The sequence below is a fragment of the Myotis davidii genome, unplaced genomic scaffold (genome assembly GCF_000327345.1).
Source record: "Myotis davidii unplaced genomic scaffold, ASM32734v1 scaffold1269, whole genome shotgun sequence".
In the NCBI taxonomy this organism is placed as follows: Eukaryota; Metazoa; Chordata; class Mammalia; order Chiroptera; family Vespertilionidae; genus Myotis; species Myotis davidii.
In genome coordinates, this window is record NW_006299597.1 from 15,331 (window position 1) to 21,177 (window position 5,847).

The 5,847-nt window shown below is 47.8% G+C and overlaps 1 pseudogene; it reads left to right on the forward strand.

Annotated features, from left to right (window-relative positions):
- The first annotated feature begins 378 nt into the window (after positions 1–378).
- LOC102762026 lies at positions 379–1,883 on the forward strand (annotated as a pseudogene).
- The last annotated feature ends 3,964 nt before the right edge of the window (positions 1,884–5,847 follow it).

Genomic DNA, 5,847 nt, shown 5'->3' on the forward strand with positions numbered 1-5,847 from the left:
CGACAATGCAGAACTTTCTCACACCTGTCAGAATGGCTATCATCAACAAATCAACAAACGACAAGTACTGGTGAGGATGCGAAGAAAAAGGAACCTCTGTGCATTCCTGGTGGGAGTGCAGACTGGTACAGCCACTGTGGAGAACAGTAAGGAGTTTCGTCAAAAAACTAAAATGAAACTCCCATTTGACCCAGTGATCCCACTTCTAGGAATATATCCAAAGAAACTAGAAACACCAATCAGAAAGGATATATGCACCCCTATGTTTATAGCAGCACAATTCACCATAGGTAAGATTTGGAATCAGCCTAAGTGCCCATCAGCAGATTAGTGGATTAAAAAACTGTGGTACATCTACACAATGGAATACTACGCTGCTGTGCCAACTCCCTGCTCCTCTCCATTGTGCTTGCTCTTGCTCTCTGCGCCCCCGCCCCCTCCCTCCCAGGTCGCCATGGAAGAAGAGATCACCACACTAGTCCTCGACAATGGTTCCAGCATGTACAAGGCCAGCTTCGCTGGGGATGATGCCACTGAGCCATGTTCCCATCCATAGTTGAGTGCCCCCAGCACCAGGGCATCATGGTGGACATGGGGCAGAGGACTTCTACTTGGGTGATGAGGCCCAGAGCAAGCGCGGCATCCTGACCCTCAAGTACCCCATCGAGCACGGCATCGTCACCAACTGGGATGACATGGAGAAGATCTGGCATCATACTTTCTACAACGAGCTGCATGTGGCCACCAAGGAGCACCTGGTGCTACTGACCGAGGCCCCTCTGAACCCCAAGGCCAACCGTGAGAAGATGACTCAGATCATATTCAGACGTTCAACACTCCTGCCATGTATGTGGCCATCCAGGCCATGCTGTCCCTGTACGCCTCTGGCTGCACCACAGGCATCGTCATGGACTCTGGAGATGGGGTCATGCACACGGTGCCCATCTACAAGGGCTACGCCCTCCCCCACGCCATTCTGCATCTGGACCTGGCTGGCCGAGACCTGACTGACTACCTCATGAATATCCTCACCAAGCTTTGCTACAGCTTCACCACCACGGCCTAGCAGGAGATTGTGCGTGACATCATGGAGAAGCTGTGCTACGTTGCCCTGGACTTCGAGCAGGAGATGGCCATGGCCTCGTCCTCCTCCTCCTTGGAGAAGAGCTACGAGCTGCCTGACGGGCAGGTGATCACCATTGGTAACAAGCGCTTCCGGTGTCCGGTGTCTGGAGGCACTCTTCCAGCTCTCCTTCCTGGGCATGGAGTCCTGTGGCATCCACGAGACCACCTTCAACTCCATCATGAAGTGTGACTGTGGACATCCGGAAGGACCTCTATGCCAACATGGTGCTGTCTGGTGGAACCACCATGCACCTGGGCATCGCCAACAGGATGCAGAAGGAGATCACTGCCCTGGCGCCCAGCACAATGAAGATCAAGATCATCACCCCGCCGGAGTGCAAGTACTTAGTGTGGATTGGCGGCTCCATCCTGGCCTCGCTCTCCACCTTCCAGCAGATGTGGATCAGCAAACAGGAGTATGACGAGATGGGCCCCTCCATTGTCCACTGCAAATGCTTCTGAACAGACTGCGGGCAGATGTGTAGCATTTGCTGCATGAGTGGGTGAGTCTCCATTTGCCCTGGCAAATGCACACCTCATGTTGGCCTCCGAAACTGGAACACGCCTTCAAAAAGAAATTGTCCTTGAAGCCTGTATCTGAGCTCAGCACTGGATTGTAGGCCTGGTTGCTAATGTTGACCTGTATTCAAGTTACCTGTTCCCTTGGTACATGTTTAATGCCCTGTACTTACCTTTCATTTAAACCCCTATACATGTGTCGGTCACTTGGTGGCCTAGACGAGAACATGTTTTTTCTGCAGGAGAAATCCAGTGGCCCAGGGAGCCTGCAAGGCCTCATGTGTGCTGGGCACCGGCCTGTGGGAACTGCCCTTTCCAGGAGCTCTGAGTTTGGCACGTGCCCTGCACCATTACCATTCTGCCCTGCCATCCGACTGGATGGGGTTGGGAGGGTCTGAGAGATGGGGCCCACTTTACTTTCTTAGTTGATTTTCCTGCCAGAACACCTGGGCTGTTACTTGGCTTAAGTTAGAAAACCATTTTCATTTCCTTAATTTATGTAAGGCTTTTGTACGCCATTCTTTCAGAAATGACAAATTTTGGTTTTCTACTGTCATGCGAGAACATTAGGCCCCAGCAACCTGTCATTGTGAGGAAAAGGACTTGTATGCATGCATATAAGCTTAACCAATGGACACAGACAACAGGGGGGGGGTGAGGGTATGAGTGGGGGGAGTTGGGAGGGTAATGGGAGAGATAAGGACACATATGTAATACCTTAATCAGTAAAGAAATTTAAAAAGGAAAAAATAATGCAGCCACACACACACACAAAGTTGATTAGGCCAATAACTACTGAAGAAATTGAAGCATAATCAAAAGTCTTTCAGCAAACAAAAGCCCTATTCTGGAGGGCTTTACGGGGGGAGTTCTAGCATGCATTCAAAGAAGAACTAAAATCCATTCTCCTCAAACTATTTCAAAAAATTCAAGAGGAAGGAACACTTCCAAGCTCTTTCTATGAAGCCAGCATTACCCTAATTCCAAAACCAGATGAAGAAACCAAAAAGAAAGGGAACTACAGGCCAATATCCTTGATGAACATAGATGCTAAAATCATCAACAAAATTCTAGCAAATCAGATCCAGCATGACATTAGAAAGATCATATACCATGACCCAGTGGGATTTATTCGAGGGATGCAAGGATGGTACAATATCCGTAAATCAACAAATGTGATACTTCACATAAACAAACTAAGAGACAAAAATCACCTAATCATATCAATCAATGCAAAAAAAGCATTTGACAAAATCCAAAACACTTTCTAGATGAAAGCTCTCAGCAAAGTGGGAATACAGGGATCATACATCAATATAATAAAAGCCTTATATGACAAACCTACAGCCAACATCATACTAAATGGGCAAAAACTAAAACCATGTCCCCTAAGAACACGAACAAGACAGGAAAGCCCACTTTTGCTATTCTTATTCAACATGGTGCTGGATGTCCTAGCCACAGTGATCAGACAAGAAGAAGAAATAACGGGCATCCAAATTGGATAGGAGGAAGTAAAAGTATCATTATTTGAAGATGGCATGATATTGTACTTAGAAAACCCTAAAGGTTCTACAAAAGACTGCTAGATTTAATAAGTGAATTCAGGCAGAGGCTGTGCCATCTTGAAGAGGAGAGCTGCTGTGACTGGGAGCTCTGCCTCACCTCCACCCAGGGTGCCCTTGGACACCACCCAGGACCCTACAGCCACTCCAGCCAGAGGCCTACTGCCTCGGCTATAAACCCACAAACACTGACACTCCAGTCTCCCCAGCTGTAGGCTCCTGTGAGTTCCACAGCACTCCCCTCCAGCTGGCCAGATACTTTAGCCCTGGGCGCCACAGACACACATGAACAGCCAAGCCTTATGCAGCAAACCTGGGCACCCTATCCACAAGTGAACAGCCAAGCCATACACAGAAACCCAGGTGCTTAATGGAACAACCCCAGACACAGGCCACCACCAAGCCCAATGCAGCAACCCCAGGCACCACAACCGCACATGAGCAGCCAAGCCCTGCACAGCAACACGGGTGCCTCACACAGCAACCCTGGATGCCGTGACTGCATGAATCGCCACCAAGCCCAACACATCGACCCCAGGCCTAGTGACCATGTGACCTGCCACCAAGCCTGCCACTGCAGTCACAGGCCTAGTGGGACTAGACACCAAGATCCTTTGGTGAGAGCAATAATGGGGAGACAAAGAAACAACCCCCAGAGGAAAGAAAAAGAGGATCACCAAGAACTCAAACACTTGGAGGCTAATTAGCATGCCATTAAACAACAATTGGCTTACCAAAGAGATCAAAGAAGAAATAAAAAGCATCCTGGAAACAGTGGAGGCAGGAATTCCATAACACAAGATGGCTGCACCCACAGTGGAGGAGGGATTCCGTAACACAAGATGGCTGTGCCCACAGCAGAGGCCGAGTTCCTGTAACGAGCCTTAACAAGCAATCAGCAGGGACCTCAGGCTGCACCCCCTGCCCCGGCGCCAGGCCATGGGACCTGAGGCTGCAACCCCTGCCATGTGGGGCTTGATGGGGGACCTCAGGCCGCACCCCCCTGGCCCAGGCTGGGGGACCTGAGGCCATGCCCCCTACCCAGCAGGCCTTGACAGAGACAAGGCATGCGCCCTGCCCGGCCCAGGCCAGAGGACCTCAGGCTCTACCCCCTGGCCTCGCTCTGGGCCGGGGGACCTGAGGGTGTGCTGGGGGACCTGAAGCACTGGGTCCCGCAGTGCACCCCAGACTCTGACAGAAAGATTTTCATATACATTTTACTAATTTTCTTTCATCTCTGACACTTCTATTATAGAGAAAGGGCAAACAACAATATTAAAATATTTCCTCTAATTAATCCCCTTTTAATGTGCACAAATTTTGTGCACCAGGCCTCTAGTGCAAAGTATCCCCTCAGGAGTTCGACTGGAAGACCAGGAGTTCGATCACTCGCTTGATGTGCACTGACCACCAAGGAGTGGCACAGAATATGGCAGGGCACTGAGCGAGCAAGGGAAGGAGGAGGCGGGGGGATGGGGCAGGAACTGCATGGTGGTGGCAGTGCGCAGGTGGTGAGGGAAGGACGAGGTGGGAAGGCAGGGAGGCGGGGAGGTGGGGAGGTGGGGAATCTGACCGGTCCTGATTACTGACCAGGCCTAGGGACCCTACCTGTGCATGAATTTCGTGCACCAGGCCTTTAGTTTTCTTATAAAATTAAACATAAACTTACCACATGACCCTGTAATCCCAGTCCTCAATATTTTCCCCAAAGGTAAAACCTGTGCTCATATAAAAATTTGTTTGAATGTTTATAGCCCCAAACTAAAAAACAAAACAAATGTTCTTTAATGGGTCAATGGTTAAACCAACTATACTACTTAACAATCAAATGAAATGATACTTGCAGCAACATAGATAAAGCTAAAATGCATTATGCTGCATGAAAACACAGTCTCAAAAGTCTGCATACTGTATGATTCCATTTGTATGACATTTTTTAGAAAGACAAAAATATAGGGAGAGAAAACTGATTAGTGCCCAGGGTTAAGGGACAGGGAAGATTCTATAGTCTATCTGAGATAGTGGTTACAAGATTCTTTGCATGTGCAAAAGCTCATAGAACTGTACAAAAACAAAATTTAATTTCACTGTATTTAAATTTTAAACATTTTTTCTAAGTAAAATTAAAAATCTTTTTCTCATGTTTCTCTCAAACTTCCTACAATCTCATTTCCTTCTCCCTACCACCAGAGGTCTCCTCTTTTCTGAGCTCCAGAACTAAATAACCAAGTGCCTTTCACTTTACCTACCTAAAAATATATTCTGTTTTGTTCTCTTTCCTTCATCTTCCACTCACATCTAATTAATCACCAAGATGTGTTCATTGTACTTTCTAAATATCTCTGAAAGCTGTGTACTTTTCTCTATCCTGATTACCATGACCCCAGATCATGTGTCAGCTATATTAGTGCAATCTCATCTTAACTGGTTTCACTGCCTCCAATCTTTCCCTTCTTCTGGTCCAGTCTCCATATAGCAACTAAAAAAATGAAAAACTCAAATCTCTGTAATGGCTCTTTCATTGGCTTCAGCATAGCCTGAACTCCATGATTTACAATCCCTTTCATAATCCAGGCCCTGTTCATCTCTCCAGGTTCATCTCTCATATTTCTCAACTTTGTAGCTTCCTATCCACTAG